Below are 18,665 nucleotides of genomic sequence, written 5' to 3' on the forward strand. Positions count from 1 at the left end.
GGGGAAAATGTTATCCCAAAAATCAGAAGTGGATGACTTGGCAGGCATTAATTACACGTGACTGACATCTGGCAGAATCTATGCTCGACTATCGACCAGGAAGATATTCGGTGTCATGCGATCGGTTTCTTTATACGACCAGCCTGGTCGTATGCACATTGTACGCGGAGGAAATCTTAGGCAGTTATGATGGAATCAGAAATTATCTCCCATGATTTCCTGAGTATCCGATTATTTAGGAAAGAATATCTGTAACAAATAAGTGTAAATCTTCCCTGAGCTTATAAATAGAAGAAGAGGGCTCAGGGAAGGGGATCCTTTTTTCTTTTCTGACTTCTAGATCACTTGAGATTAGAGTTATCAAATTAATCATATTGTATTGTTCTTCAGAGGTTGGTGAAACTCATTGAACCCTAGTTCTTCGATCACTCATTTGGATCTTATATCAATAACAATCTAAGTGGACGTAGGTTATTACCAGATCCTGGGGCCGAACCACTATAAAATCTTGTGTTCTTATTATTTTCGTCATCACGTTCTTTTCAACGTATTCATCCACGTTAAGCGTATTTTGACTCCGTGTAAGTTGTCCAAAATCAGGGTCAACAGATTACACGAGAGTTATTCCAAGATAGAGTTAATGGAGGTTTTACTTTATATATAAGCTCGGTTAAATAAATTCGAGTGGTAACTCTCTTGGATCTTTACATTTTTTTGCACTCTTTTTATCTTATTATTTAATATATATGTATAAGTAATATAATCTTAATATAATATATATATGCATATTTATACATAAAAGGGCAATATACATGCATGTATATAAATACTATGAAAGATAAACACCCCCTGGTATTCTCTGGCATTTATATGTAATTATTACTAAAGTAATAATCAAACATGAATACCAAAAGTTGGTACGCCTGTTGCTCTTACCAAAGTACCTACAACTGAACTAAGAATAATACCTCTCCATTTCGTTTACTTAAATCAACTTTATTTTCATATATATTCTACTACTCCTACGGCTTCCTGGAAATCAAGCCTACTTTCACTGTAACTTAGTTTCCACTGCCATCTTGTAAAGTCATTTTTCCTCCTTTTTCTTTACAACATTATTTAGTATAAAATGTAAGTAATAATAATGAATATGTTTATACATACTTGTTTTGTTCTTATACATATATACTAGTATTTCCAGGAGAGGAAGGTAAGCTAACTAGGTGGGTCCTAAGGAAGGAGACAACTAAATAATTAAAGTAGAGGAAAAACAAAAAACTAAAGGCATCCTATTGCTTTGATTCTTTTTTTTTTTTACTTTCATTTCAAGTAAGAAACTTGTTATGTTAATGTGCATCAAGACTTTCTAGTGTTCAAAAGGCAGAAATTCCGTCTTCTATATTTCCAAAGTCTCTACACATATGTAATATGACTGATGATTTCATAGAAGAATTCCAAAAGAATTTATATTTCTCATGATAAGTATTGGCTCAAAGTACTAACTGCATATCCTTTAAGATTTCATAAGTTTGTTTCTCACAGCTTTCTTTGTTCTACATTAATCTTCAGTGTCACCTTGATCAAATTAAAAGATGCAGACTAATACTAACAACGCAGAGGGTAAGAGAATTGTGGCCGGAAGAAGTTTGATAGATGTGGTTTTCTCTTGGTCTATCAAGGATGTTCTCAACTATGAGCTGTATAAAAACCAGGTACGTATATATTGGAGCACATATACAAATAAATTATGTTATGTTTATTTCTCTTTTAGCGCAACATTATGATAAGACACGGTCCTTCTCTCATATTTTTTGTTCCAACACATGAGAATCTGTCTTGTTACATTCAACAATTGTCTTATATTATGTATTAATAACCGTCAAGGTACAAATAACTTGAACAATTTTTTTAGTTTATAGTCACAAAAATAACATTGAGATAAGATTTATGTATTCTCTGGCTTTCTGAACACAAATTTTACAGTCACTAAGATAAATTTATACATTTTTAGTTGATGAAACCTTTGAACATGTTTGGATATCTGTAGGTTGAGCAAATTCCGGATACATTTGGGTCGAAAACTGAGTACTTCAAGTCGTTCGTTGTACCACTTGTGGAAGAAACGCATGCGGACTTGTCATCAGGAGTGAAAGCAGTGGCTCACTCAGTTTGGTGTCAAATAAGGTCTGTGAAGCAAACCAAAGAATATAAACCTCCCAAGAACCTTTTTTATAAAGTAGGATTGAGAAGCCATGAAATGAAGAATCATCCTAAGGCATACAAACCTGAAAATGGAGACTTGATCGCAATAACAAGTGTTAAACCAAGATCAGTTAATGATCTGCAGAGGTACTTTGTCTTTGCCTCAGTTCAAGGAGTGAAAGATGATGTTGTTACACTGCTTTCATCAAAGCCAATAGTGTTTGAAAACAACAATCTTTTTGCTTCTTTTCTCATCAATATGAATACTAATATTCGAATATGGCAAGCACAAACTTCTGATCCTAAAGAGCGGAATATGAAGATTATTGAGAAAGTTTTACAGTCTGATTTCGTGGTAAGTTGTTAGCCACTACCTGCTTGATTTTGCAGCCACTAATACTACTTCTGTATCTTAGTTTTAGTCACATTTTTGCAGGAAGAAGAAAAGTGTATGATGTGCCACTTTGAACAAAATAGCATACTTTCCTATTCTGATGTGAGGATCAGAATCAAAATGTCTGATTTGAATGAATCGCAGCAAGAGGCAGTCTTAAGTTGTATTAAGGCACGAGATTGTCGTCATCAGAATACTGTCAAACTGATATGGGGGCCTCCAGGGACAGGAAAAACAAAGACAACTGGTTTTTTATTACATACCCTTCTTAGAATGAAATGCAGGACACTCACATGTGCTCCTACAAATGTTGCAGTGTTGGAGGTAACAGAGAGACTAGTCAAAGGAGTTATAGAGTCTTCTACGTATGATACTTATGGACTTGGTGATATAGTTTTGATTGGAAATGAGAGGCGAATGAAGATCGAAGAACGCGATGAACTACAGAGTGTGTTTCTTCAATATCGTATTGATATGTTTAACTATTGTTTTGCTTCAAAAACTGGCTGGAAAGATAGTTTGCTTTCTATGATTTGTTTGCTTGAGGAGCCTGTGGATCAATACCGTTCTTACCTGAAAGAAAGAGAAAGGAAAGGCTTCGAGGAACATTCAAATTCTGATAGTGATGATGAAGACCAAAATGATAGGTGTGATCGTTCTAGTCCTTTGACATTTGGTCAGTTTTTCAAGGAGAATTTTTCTCGCATTTCAGAAAGATTAGATACTTGTGTAGTGTCTTTGTACACACACCTACCAACCTCTCTTATATCATTACAAGTTGTGAAGTCAATGGTAGCAGCTGTTGAGTCTTTAAATTCATTTGAAGCGCTGCTGAATGGTGTTGCAAATGAAGCATTGAAGCATCTTTTCGAGAGAAATGTAAGGAGTGAAGATCACAGCTTTGAAAAGTTCAGCGTTGCAAGAAAAAATTGCATTTGTCTATTAAAATCACTTCCTTCCACTTTTCCTGTTCCTAGCTTTTCTTCTACAAAGGAGGTAATGGATTTTTGCTTGGAAAATGCTTGTATAGTCTTCTGTACTGTCTCTGGTTCTGCTGAACTTCACAACAAAGGAATGGTTCCTTTGGAAGTGTTGGTCGTAGGTGAGGCTGCACAGCTTAAAGAATGCGAATCAGCGATTCCTTTACAACTTCCTGGAATTCGTCATGCTATACTCATAGGAGATGAGCGGCAATTACCTGCAATGGTTAAAAGCAAGGTGTTTAAGCTTTATATATCATATGATGCTTCATTGTTTTTCTTTAATTGGAATCCTTTTTAAGCTATGTAATGACTCTGATCTGATTGTTTTTGTCAGATTTCAGAAGAGGTCAATCTTGGAAGAAGCTTGTTTGAGAGGTTGTCTTTACTTGGCCACAAGAAACACCTGCTCAATGTCCAGCACAGGATGCACCCTTCCATCAGTCAATTTCCAAATAGTCAGTTTTATGACAATAAGATATTGGATGGTCATAATGTCAAGCTAAGAAGTTACAGTAAAACTTTTCTTCCAGGAAAAATGTACGGATCATACTCTTTCATAAATGTGGCACAAGGAAAAGAAACTTGTGATAACAAGCATAGTAGCAAGAACATGGTAGAAGTAGCTGTTGTCTCTGAGATACTTGATAGCCTTTACAAAGGTATGTTTAGCCAGCCCTTTGGAGGATATTTTCACTTTCTGATGAAAAATAGTCATATTAAACTTCTTATTTTTGGTTCTTATGATCATAAGATGCATAATAGAGTGCTTCGTTCTTTTCTTTCTAATTTTTTGTCTTATAGAAGTTAAAGGCACAAAGAAGGTCAGTGTAGGTGTGATATCACCATACAAGGCACAAGTTTTTGAAATTAGTGAGATGGTTGGGAGCAAATATAGTTCAGAAGCTCAAAGTGATTTTTCTGTGAGTGTTCGCTCTGTTGACGGATTCCAAGGTGGTGAAGAAGATGTGATAATCATCTCAACTGTTCGGAGTAATGGTAAAGGATCGGTGGGATTTCTCTCCAACCTTCAAAGAGCAAATGTGGTGCTGACTCGTGCAAGGTAACACTTTCAAACACTGAATAAATGTTGGAACTTGAAGCATGTCTTTTGTGGATTAGCTTTGCTGACTATGTTCACACATACAAATATAATGATCTAGGCATTGCCTTTGGATTGTGGGAAATGGAGCAACACTAGCTAACAGTTTCACCATTTGGACAAAACTTGTCACCGATGCCAAGGAGCGCATGCGTTATCATAACGCTGATGAGGACAAGAACTTGGCTCTGGCTATTACTGGAGCTTTGATTCAGTTAAACCAAATTCATCTTTTACCAAATCTTGATCCACTTCTGTTTAAAGATTCAGCGTGGAAGGTTTGCTCATCATTACAAACCCTTTCAATTGTTTCAGCTTTCGAACTCATCACTATCTTTCCTTAGTTTATTCAACACCAATGTTCTATATCTTCAATATAGGTATGCTTCAATGATTCAATCTGGGGTTCCATGGCGAGGGTTAAAGACAGAGTTCTGCAAGGAAATGTTTTCATTGTTGAAGAAGCTCTCATGCGGTTGGCGTCAAGAGCACAAAGAGAGCAACCTTCCTTCATCTCATTTTGTAGAGCATTACAATATTAAGGAAATGTACCTTGTTTGGAGTGTTGATCTTGTTAGGGAAGATTCACATCAAGTTCAGATTTTGAAGATTTGGGATGTCTTAGTCCAACCTGATGTACAAAAAAAATCAAACCAGCTTGACATGCTATATAGAAGCTATTCAACAGATAAAATGAATCGCTGCAAGTACAAACACAAACAGGGGTACCTATTCTTTTTCATGAACATCTAACTCATTTTAGATCTAAAATCTTTTGTATGTTCATACTTTTTGGCTTATTTCTTAATTATTTTTTTCTTGGTACTTGGAACATACATGATTTTAATCATGTATCTATCAGGTTATTTTGACAAACTTTTCGTTTGCTGAATATAGAAATTTGGTGTTTCCAATGAAATGGCGAAATTCGGATGAAGAAGATCTTGATGACTTCTTGTCAAATCCACTTGCTTCACTGAGTCTTCGAGGATGAACCAGAAACTTCATCAAGTAACAGGTGAGTAAGGTGAATCAAAAAAACGAAATCCAATATAGTCAAGCTTGCCGATGAGAAAGGCTGTCCTTGTTATTGTATAATAGATTTTGGATACCCAATTCATTCAACTTTTATATTCTTTGGCATAATAAGTTTGCATCATTACCAATATATCTTGTACAAAGATTTCTGAAATGACTACTGAATTTCAATGTGTGTTTTTTTTTAGGGAACAGGGCTGGCCTTTTGGGTGGGGAGAGTTCTGTGTTTGGATTGTAGACATGGTCTAGTAATGTATATTATGCTCTTAGCTCTCTATCAAACTTACGATGTTAAGTTTTTTCTGATTACGCTGAAATGTTTTTTTTTTTTTAAATTGTTTATTTTAGTTAGTTTATTACAAATTTCACATCTAAAAGTCCTATCAATGATATATGACATTTCCTTTGTTTTGATGATTGTGAATGATAATGTGGCATACTTTTTTTTATATGTCTGGAAATTATTAATCTGGGTTATAAAAAGGGTATTTTTCTAAACAAATTTTGAAACTAAATTATTTTTCTAATCGTCTGATCAAAGAGAAAAATAAATATATATATATATATATCTTCTATATAATAAGTGCGTAGATAACGGAATTTTTTGGTTTTAACGGTTTTTTATTTTTTTAATGTTAACTTTAACGGAATATTCTTATATTCAACAGAATATTCTTATATTCAACAGTAGTTTGTAAACACTTAAAATTAAATTAAATTAAATAATTAATTAAAAAAATTGAAATAAGATATTTTTGAGATATTTTACAATGATAATTATTTAAAAATAATAAATAATTAAACAAATTAAAATATGATATTTTTCATATATTTTACAATGATAATTATTTTAAAATAATAAATAATTAAACAAATTAAAATATGATAGTTTTATAAATTTTAGAATGATAATTATTTAAAAATAATAAAATCATACGTTTTATAACTTAAATAAAATTTAATTAAACTTAAACTCACTTATTAGAATAATATCATACCATATTAAACATATAATATATATATTTTTTAAAACTAGCAATAAACTTAAATTTAAAATCTACGTATAATATTTAATATTACATTAAATATATAATATATAATATCTTCTTGTCACTTCTAACTTTAAAAACTAGAACAAACATAAACTTAAACATAAATAAATAAATTATTTAATTAAAATAGGATATTTATTTAAAAATTTATATGACATTAATATAAATTTAATAAAAATAATTAATAAATTCTATAAATAAAATTAAGTAAACGTGCATATTGCACGTTGCTTGTACCTAGTTCTATATAATAAGTGTGTAGATAACGAGATTTTTTGGTTTTAATAGCTTTTTATTTTTTTAATGTTAACTTTAATGAATATTCTTATATTTAACGGTAGTTTGTAATCCCTTCAACTTAAATAAAATAAAATAAATAATTAAACAAATTCAAATAGGATATTTTTGAGATATTTTATAATGATAATTATTTTAAAATAATAAATAATTAAACAAATTAAAATATGATATTTTAAAGATATTTTACAATGATAATTATTTTAAAATAATAAATAATTAAACAAATTAAAATATAATATCTTTTAGATATTTTAATCATTATTATTTAAAAATAATAAAATCATACGTTTTATAACTTAAATAAAATTTAATTAAACTTAAACTAACTTATTACAATAATATCATATTAAACATATAAATAATTTACTGTGAATTAGCAACAAATTGCTTTTTTTAAAAAAAACTAGGAATAAACATAAATTTAAAATTCACGTATAATATTTAATATTATATTAAACATATAATATATAATTTCTTGTTGTCACTGTTAAATTCAAAAACCACAACAAACATACACTTAAACAAAAATAAATAAGTTATTTAATTAAAATAAGATATTTATTTCAAAATTTATGACATTAATATAAATTTAATAAAAATAATTAATAAATTTTATAAATAAAACTAACAAAACGTGCATATAGTATATATATATATATCTATAAAATTATACTATTAGAAATATTTTGTTTTAATGTATACACTGCCTTTGACAATTTGGAAAACTTATTATAATTTTTGCATTACCGAATTTAGAGGAAGATAAGTGCTAGGAAACTCTTTAACCTACTCTCTTTTTTGCACTTTCCTCTAATTGAATGATATGTGTATTTCTTTCAAAAAATTTATGGTTTTAATTTTTATGATAATTATGTCACTATGGTCACACTACTTTTTCACTTTTTAATTTATTTGAGAAAATGAAGGTTTAAAGTTATTTTTTTATGATATATTCTTTTGTCTTTCTCGGTTTATAGAATAATATAACATTCATACTGAGTATGTTTTTTATGTCATCAAAACTAAACTTGTAGACATATAAATTAAATCTTTTTTTTGTTAAATTAGTAAAGGGAAGAATTCAAATAACGTTAGTTTCAGTGTTTAATTTTGATTATAATAATAATAAGATCCTATTATTTATAAAAAAACAAATTATATAGGATCTTAATTTTAAAGGATTTATTCTTGAAAAACTTGTATATTTAAAAGAAAAGAAAAATGATGCAACTTAACACTATTTTGCCCACTTATTAATGGTGTAGACGGTAGATATGACATAGAAAAAGAATAAAAAAAATTCATGATGAAAAAAGAGAAAGTGTTGACTTAGACGCAAAATAAACAATTCTAATAAAATATGAACGGAAAATATTTTTGCCAGTAAAAAAAATAACTTAGGTACTTAAGTGCTACAAACATAATAATTTGAGTATTTTCACCATAAATATCTCTAAAAATAATTATATAATTATCTATATCTTTTTAAAAACTATAATAATAATTAGATTTAATCAATATATTTTAAATACAATTAGTGGTGGCCTTTTTTTTTCTTCTTGATATTATTAGCATAAATTTTGATATTTTGTTTATGTTATAATATATAATATATGGTTTATACTTTTTGGAACCATATATTTTGTCTCATTACCTGTTTGGACCCTATGTTTTAACAAATTCATTTTTGGACAGTGTGTTTTGTAAAATGATTCAAATAGACCCCTAAATCTAATTTTGATGAATAAAAAATTGAATATAACAACACAGTTATTAGGCAAAATGATTTTTTTTTAAAATTGTTAGTTTAATGAATTATTTGTAATTTTAGCTCAGAAATCAAAACATTGGGTCCAAACAGGTAATTGGACAAAACACAGGGTCCAAAAATGTACAAACCCTAAAATACAAATCTAATTTCAAAGTTTTTTTTTAAAAGTACCTATATTAGTTTCAATTTAGTGAATTAAAAAAAACTAATTACTTTATAAACTTAAAATTTCAGTTGAATCAAATTTTAATAATTTGTCCTAAAATATTTTAAACCCAAATAAAATCACAATGGCATTTTTTTTCTTTCTAATTATTGGATTTTTATTAGACTTGAATCTTGGGAAATTGCCCTGTATACGTTAAGTTACCATGTTTTTTTTTTCTTTTCAGTTTTACGTTACATTTTTTTCCTTTTTATTTTTATAAATGTTTATTTTTAAATATACGGTTTATATATTTTATTTATTTCCTTTTTATTAATTCTTCTTCTCTCTACCTCGTCATTTCTTCTTCTATGTTTATCTATCTTTATAAAGCTTACTATCCTCTAATTTATGGAAACTTTGAACCATACTCTTTTTCGTTCGTATGGTTATTCAGCATAGTTAATTATGAGTTTTGAATTATTATATATATGTTGGGATTGTCGGTGATTTCAATAATGCGTATTGGGTAGTCTCGTTTTGTTCTTTGAATCTACTTTTAATGTTTGTTTTAGAAAGCTTAGTCTTATAAAAAAAAAAAATTACTTTTGCTTCAAGAAGCAATAAAGAAAATATTTTACATATATCAATCCACACCGTGTCTCACTTTTTCAGTATTTCTTAAACATTATTTTAGACACTTTTTGTAAGTTTGCCAGTCTTCCCTTCTTAACTAGAATATTTATTGGTTGGTTGAATAAAGTGGTTGGGTCTCCTTGAGTCCCCATTTTAGTGTTCTAACTTTTGCTGTTAATTGATGTCATAGCATTAGGGGAAAAGTTAAAGCATATTGGTCGATATTTTTTTTTATATGAAGAGCATAATTTTTAGCTACACAACAACTGAGTCTATATATGTGAGTATTGAGAAGAAGATAATATTTGGTTGAATTGATCAATTGAAGGGCGTGTGTGAAATGACATGCTAGTAAGAAATGAGTGGAAGTTATTCTTCGTTAATAGAACAATTGAAGAGTGTGTTTGTGATAGGGCACAATAGTAGAAATGAGTGAAAGTTATTTTTCATCTATGTCAATTTTTGCATATGAGGTTGCATCCAAGAGGTTGATCCAAGTATTTTTCTTTTTTATTTTTGAATTATTTATCAAATTGACAAAGCAACCAAAACAACATCCAAATCAACCTCATATAAATTAAAGAAACTTTATAAGCAATCTTATGCAACCTATGAGTTCAATGATAAGCAACTTATTATGCAACATAGAGCAACTTAGGTAACTTTATATGTTAGCAACCAAAACAACTTCATTATGCAACTTGATATGCAATATACACCAATATCATATGCAAATTAAAGAAAATTAAGCAACTTAATATTCAACATACAACCACTTAAGCAACCTAATATGTAATATACAACAACTAATATATTAATTTTATCATTATGCAACTTATGCAACCTCAAATGCAAGCAGATTCAATCCATGACAACTTAAAAACACATATGCTAATTTAATCCTTATACAAATCATACAACTTACTACAACCTCAAATGCAACCCCAATGCAACCTAAAACAACCAACTTCAAATGTAAGTTCATGCAACTAAATGCAACCCTATACAACACATGGCAACTTAAAGTCATGTGCTAATTTCATTATTATACAACTCATACAACCTTAAATGCAAGTCCAATGCAACCCCATGCAACCAAGAATAACTCATTGCAACCTCAAATGCAAGCACATGCAACCCAATATAACCCATGACAACTTAAAATCTCATATGCTAATTTCATCCTCAAGCAACTCATGCAACACCCTGCAACCTCAAATGAAAAGCCAATACACACTACAACAAATTTTATATACAATGACTCCCTACAATGTCTTACACCATTGGTGTAAGACATTAAAACTTATCAGGGGTTTTAAATGTCTAATGGTGTAAGACATTGAACGTTTTCATTAATGACTACAATTGGAAGACATTAAAAATGGTGGAAGACGTTGGAAATAGGTTGAGAAGTGGCCAGGGGGACATCCAACGTCTCCCAGTGGGAGACGTTGGATGTCTCCCTGGCCATTTAATGAAATTTGGGTCTTCTTCTTCCTCATAACACCAAACAGAGAGCACATATACGAAAGGGGGCTGCGATTTTAGGGTTTTCAGGGTTAGTTTTTTTTAATTTTTATGAATTTTAGTTAATTATTTTGATAAAAAATCATAGGTTTAGCATTAGGATGAGTAATATACATGATTTTGTGTTAGTTTTACATTTTTATGCATTTTTTTCTATACATTGTTAGATTTATTTGTTTTTCCATGGAGGTTTTTTATAGATTTAAGATTTCATAGTTTTTTTTTTAATTTAACCTATCACATTGTATATATTTCATTATAATATATATGTTCATGATTTTTTTTATTTTTTATCATTTTTTATTTCGAAATTTAGATATATTTTTGTATGTATATTTAAACTTTTTTTTTTAAAATTCTAACTATTTTGTTATATATATAGTTATTATGTTAAAATAAATTTATTAAATAATTTTAAAAATATAAATATATGAAAAAAATTATGTTTTTGTTGATTATTGAGATTTTAGGTTATGAAATTTTTTATTGATTTTTTGTTTAGGTTATAATTAGTGGCTCATTGGAGTTTTTTTTTTTTTATTTGTTTACCAATCATTTACTTATTAGGAATTTAGTGATATTTGTTTAGTAATGTTTAACATTTTAATTAATTTAATTTCGTAGGTTGTGATTTTGGTGGTGAGATTTTAGAGAGTACTTTGCATCAAAACTTCTATATCTATCAATCACACATTTGAGATAATTAAGTTTCTAAAATTACAATAATAAGTTATAGATTGCTAGATATTTAGTGATATTTTATTTATTATTTATTAATTTATTTATATTGGTTTGTGGATTTAATAGCGAATTCGATTACTACTTGAAGTAATTTTGCTAGCTTTTGGATTATTAATTGCAAGAGGTAAATATATATTCTCTTACTTCTACTTTTAATATTATTAAACAAATGTTAGAGGAGTTTGAATATCTTAAATATTCATCCATAGTGAAGTAGGTTCTGAGATTAAAATTGTGTGCTGCGGTGATAACGGAAGGTTGAGAACTTGTTTGTATTAGTGAAGTAGGTTCTGAGAAATTTGACTGTGTACTGCGGAGCTATAAGGAAGAAACTTGTTGTATGTTGTTTGAATTGTTTGTTTTGCTATTCACATGTAGATGGTTAGGTCACTATTATAGGGGAAATGCTGCCCGATTTTATCTAGGATAATAAACAATTAGTTTTATATAGACATTCTATAAGGAAGAAACTTATTGTATGTTGTTTGAATTGTTTGTTTTGCTATTCACATGCAGATGGTTAGGTCACTATTATAGGGGAAATGCTGCCCGATTTTATTTAGGATAATAAACGATTAGTTTTATATAGACATCCAACTTTATCACGTGCTTATTTAGTGTCATTTCTTTTCTTTTTGATAGACATAGGAGAAAATATGGATAAACAGTGGATGTAAACGAATAGGTTATCTGCGGAATATAGGAACAGGGTCAATTTGTTCTTAAGGTTTTGTTCGGAAAATGTGAAAGACCCAAATTTTACTTATTGTCCATGTCTTAAGTGTGGAAATGTTAAAAAGATGGATCTTAAAAAGATTAAAGAACACTTATATTTCAATGGGATCGACAAGAGTTACACAATTTGGTATTACCATGGGGAGATAGCTCCTATTGCTCCAACTCTGCCAAGTAGACAAAAATGAGTGAGGAGAAATATAGTAGAGGAGAACTGGGATCCATTAGATGAAATGATTGACGACGCACATTTTGGATCAAGAGTAGACCCAAATAAGTTTGAGACACTCCTTTACAGATAACAATTTTCATATTTTTGTATTAGATTCATTTACAGATATGTGGTACAACAAGTTCGCAAAAATAAGTTTTTATTTGTCAATCCTAATATTTTTGCCACTCAAGGGAGTTCATTCGACGATCGTGTTCAAAATCTGTTCAGACGATGCAATGACATAAAATCAAAAGAACAAGTTATGCTTGTCCTTTGGAACCATGGGTAAGTTTAAAAAGTTGTCATTTTTCCGACCCATATCAATACTTTCTTTGTTTAATATTTGAGGTATAATTTTTTGGTTTATCTTATGCAGTGAACATTGGATGTTGCTTATTTTGGCACCGTATGCATATCATGTTTATTGTTGTGATCCGGTGAATTCAGATCTCAATAACCGTGAGGAGATTGTATCAGTGATCGTCATCGCTTTAAATCTTTTTTTCTCTATGAATCTTCCTGATGTCGAGATCCCTGATACTCTACGCATTAAGCAAGCTCAGGTAAGTAGTTACAACTTAAATTTTTGAACTTTTATAATTATTAAGTAGAATAATATGTATGCATTTTTTAACAAGCTTCAATTTAATAATGAATTACTGATACTTTTAAATAATTAGTGTCTACACTAACTGGACAATGTGGCATGTGGATACTACATAATGAGGATGTTGAAGGATTTGATTGAACATGCGAGTCCCGGACATTACTTGAGAATGTTACTATTAATTAAAATTTACAAATTATTTTTGAAACCATATATATAAATGTAATCAAATAATTATTTAATATATTTTACTTTATATTTTTTGCAGCTAACAAGTACATCATATACAGAGGCACAAATTGGTGAGTTTCGACAAGAATGGGCGACAGATATGTACAAATAATCCAAAGTAACCGACCTCGTTGATAGGTTTTTTTATTTTTTTACCTCTTTCTTCATACATAAATGCAATATTTGTTAATTTTGAATATGTATAACAAATATTGTATTTTGTTTTTTTATTTTTGACCTCTTTCTTCATACACAATGCAATATTTGTTAATTTTGAATATGTCTAACAAATATTGTATTTCTTGTATATGTCTATCAAATATATATGTATAACAAATTTTGTGTTTCTTGCATATTTTTATTTTATTAATTATGGAAATTTTAATTTAAATTAATATTAAATTGATTTCAATTTAATTAATTATTAAACCAATATAAATACTATTAATTATAAATTTATTTAATTTTTTTTTAAATCTGGGAGACTTTCAATGTCTCCCAGTTTGACTTTCAACCTCTCTCAGTGGGAGACGTGAGAAGTCTCCCACCTCTCCCAATGGGAGACGTGAGACCTATATCTACAATGACCCCACCTACAACGTCTTCCCAATTGGGAGACCTTGTAGACTTTCAACCTCTCCCAAATAAAGTCATAAAACCTTTACTTTGTTGTAGTGACAACCTCATTCATGCAACCTAAACCAACTAGCTGCAACCTCAAATGCAAGCTCATGCAACCCATGACAACTTAAAATCTCATATGCTAATTTAATCATTAATAAACTCATGCAACACACTGTAACTTCAAATGCAAACTCAATACAACCTAAAACGACTCACTGCAACCTCAAATTCAAGCTTATGCAAAGTAACTCATGCAACATATTGCAACCTCATGCAACTTAAAACAACTCACTGCTACCTCAAATGTAAGCCCTTGCAACCCATGACAACTTAAAATATCATATGCTAATTTCATCCTTAAGCAACTCATGCAACATATTGCAACCTCAAATGCAAACACAATGCAACCTAAAGTAACTTTTAAAAACTCATTTGTAAATTCCATACGTATATGCAACTCATGTAATACACTGCAACCTCAAATGGAAGTCCAATGCAACCTAAATTAATTTTTTTAAATAAAAAAACTCATTTGCATATTTCAACATGTTAAGGAACTATAACAACATTATTATATAAGTTAATTATCTCTATGCAACTTGTTAAACAACTTAATTACTATTTCAAAGCAATTAAGTCAATTTAGAAAAGCAAGCTTGAGAAACCTTAATCAACATAAAGTTTCATTTTATGTAGTTGCAACAATTTCAATCCAGTGAAGTAATAAGAAAATATATAGAAGGATTATTTTATATGTGACTACTTTTGTTGCATATAATAAAACAGGTAAATTTTATATATGTAGATTTTCTTGTACATGATGAAATATGTGTGTTCTTCATATATGATGTATAAACAATGATCAATATTGATAGGATATCAATATCATGATAAAAATATTCTAATTGATTAGATAGTGCACTAATTAATTTTGTAATTTTTTTAAAATGATTAAAGCAAATAGACAATTTTATTTCATGTCCCGAAAAACTTTTTCCAGCATATATCATATGCAGAAAAACAATGTATTAAATTTGCAAGTTACATGTAAACAATTTAGCACCGTACCTTTGCATAAGACAAACCGTAATTTTGCAAGAAAAATAAAAATAAAAATATACATTAATAAATATTTTTACACACCATATAAATGCACTAAAAGTTTTTTTTATATGTATGAATAAAAAAATCCCTTAATATTTTGTTTGTTTGGATGTATAAAAAATAATTAATACCATATATAATTAAGAATAAAAAATTCTAATATAATAATTAGTTAATCATTCATTGTCTTTCTCCTAAAATATACTCTTTCTCAATAAGTCAAAATATAAAATATGTCATCCTTTAAATTTTAGAAATTAAAATTTAAAAAAAGAAAATATACCTTATTTTTCTCAATTCATTTTCTACATCTCATTAAATATATATAAATTAGTACTTGTTTATATGTATTATTAAAAATAAATTATATTAATATATGTATTTTTATATTATTAACTTTTTAATATAATTTATATTTCCATAACATTAATATTGTTTGTTTTGATAATATTTTTAATTTTTTTTAATATTTATGGATAGTGATTAAAAAAAATATCATTGAATATTTTTTTTTTTTATATTTGATATTAAGAAATGACTATAAAAAGTTAATTTACTTACAATTACATAAAATATTACTAAAAGACAAAAAAAAAGATAAGAATACCATTTATACGACTAATAATATTAATATATCAAATAAATATTATTAAGAAATAAAAAACAGACAACATATAATATATTCAAAAGCATATATTGTACTAAAAGACAAAAAGAAAAAAAGGATTAGTTTGGAAATATTTAAAATGATTGGACGAATTTTTGTAGTAAAAGAGTATAAAGTCCTTCAGTATATATTACTAGTAAGGTTCACGTTACCTGGGGCACTTATTTTACCTATGCACTTTTTTAGTCTATTGAATTATAAATAATTAGAGGAATTACATGCACTAAAAATATTCACATAGATATTATATATAGTGCCATGATAATTTAGTTTAATTAATCATATTTATCAAAATTGAGAGCTATTAATCAGATCACTATTGTAATATTTGAATGCATATTTGGATACATATATCATTATTCAAATAATTATGCATTAATTGTATTATATTATACCGTATGTCATTTTTTTATCATGACAAAATTGATTAAAAAAATAAAATATAAAATATAGATAAAACAAATGGAGTAGAGATATCTGTAATTTTTTTACTTGAAATAATTCAATTTATTTTTGTTTATAATGTTTACTTTAATTTTTTTTTACTATCCCCACAGTTTTATATTAGTCTTTTTTATTTTTATATAGTTGAATAAAAAAAATATGGTTATTATAGGACTTACATATATAATTTTTTCTTAAATAGACTTGAATAGTACTAACATGTTCTAAATGGTAAATCAATATACAAATTTTAAATAAAAAAATGAAAACTGAAACCATCTAAATACAAAATAAAGAGTGAAAGAGAATTAAGACATAAATATCTATGGAAACAAATAAGGAGGACTATGGTGGATAAATAAATTTGAATAATTCATTAAGAATATTTATTATGAATAAAAAGAGTTTAACAAAATTTTATAAAGCTTGTGTCTGTTAAGTATATTTTTTTTAATCAAAGAAAACTTTATTAAGAAGAACGATCAGAAATCAAAACATTCAAGAGATCAGGAGGAGCATCACCCTCTTTATAACTATGATCAGACAACAACAAGAAGCTCTAGCAAGATAGTGAGTGATTCGATTCGCAGATCGTTTAACAAAAACTAACTTAACAAAACGCAAACTAGCCAATAAGACTCTGCAATCAGTTACAAGAAGACCAAACAAAGAAACCATATGAAGTGAACTTCTGATGGCCTGAACTGCAATAAGGCGATCGGTCTCCAGTGTCACCCGTTGATACTCCTGGGTTTTGATCCAACTCAGAGCCTCCTTGATGCCTAGCACTTCCGCCACTTCACGTTGCACCAAACCACGAAAGCCTAGAGATTTAGCCAATATAAGTCTCCCTTCCTCATCACGAGCCACCCACCCAATCCCATATTTGTTACTTTCTTCAAAAATTGATGCATCAACATTAATCTTGATTGAATCTATCGCAGGTTTAGTCCAAAGCTCAACCCCATCACCACAAATGGTAGGAGTCAAATAAGGAAAAGAACTCCTTTCTTGAGCTTTCCGCCATTGATCAAGAGTCACCCAAGCCAACACAACAACATTTTCCATAGACCGCCCCTTTCCTTGCCACACAACCTCATTTCTCACCTTCCAAAGGGCCCAACAAAGCAACGCAATTCCACTAACATCCTTCAGAGACTTATGTTGAAAAATAGTATTAAGCCAATCAGCAAACGAGCTCTCAATACAAGCCGAATATCTGCAAAGCCAGCTCTTAACCAACAAGACTGAGCAAAAGAACAACTCACCAGTCTATGAGAGATAGTTTCAACATCTTGATGGCACTGAGGAAAAATAGCAGACACCTGAAAAGATTTGGCTCTCAACTGCATATTCATTGGAAGACAACAAGTTGCATCCCTCCACAGTTAATTCTTCACTTTCGGTGGTATCTTCAAATTCCAAAGATTCTTCCAAAAGCCAGAATTATCCTCCATATGCCTAAATCCCTTCAAGTCTTGTAGAAGCCGATAAGCATTCTTGACCTTGTAACACCTCGACGTTTCCTTCCTCCAAGACCAGTAATCAGTGTCGGCAGTAGAACTTAAAGGGATACTAAGTATTAAGTTTTTATCCCTTTCATTAAACATATCCTCCACAACCTCCACATCCCACTCCCTCCTCCCAATCATCATCAAAATACTAACTTTCCTTCCCACCAAGCCCAAAATAGCTGTGGTAATAAAAGGAGACTGTGTATCAACTAACCAAGGATCTGTCAATATGTCCACCGGCTCACCAGACCCAATGCTCAGCAAAGCACCTGACCGCACCAAGGTCTGAGCTTCCAAAATACTCCGCCAAATGAAGCTAGGATTGTTCCCCAGATTTGCACCCAAATATGACCCAGTAGGGTAGTAACGAGCCTTAAAGATTCTACCCACCAACGATTCTTGTATAGTCAACAACCTCCACCCTTGTTTACCAAGTAAAGCAATATTGAACTCCCGAAGATGGCGAAGCCCCAAGCCTCCACCAAACATATAAGTACACAGTCTGTTAAGTATATAAATAAACTATTATGCAACAAAAGATCATGAAAGAGTATAACAAATACAGGCTCTCAAAGATGAGGTTTAAAATATTTCAAATATATTGACCTGACTAAGAATTGATAGAGATAAATATAAA

At 29.4% G+C, this 18,665-nt stretch overlaps 1 pseudogene; it reads left to right on the top strand.

Moving 5' to 3' along the window:
* The first annotated feature begins 1,412 nt into the window (after positions 1 to 1,412).
* Positions 1,413 to 6,165, top strand: LOC133822557 (uncharacterized; annotated as a pseudogene).
* Positions 6,166 to 18,665: the final 12,500 nt, after the last annotated feature.

The sequence above is a fragment of the Humulus lupulus genome, chromosome 3 (assembly GCF_963169125.1).
Source record: "Humulus lupulus chromosome 3, drHumLupu1.1, whole genome shotgun sequence".
NCBI lineage: Eukaryota > Viridiplantae > Streptophyta > Magnoliopsida > Rosales > Cannabaceae > Humulus > Humulus lupulus.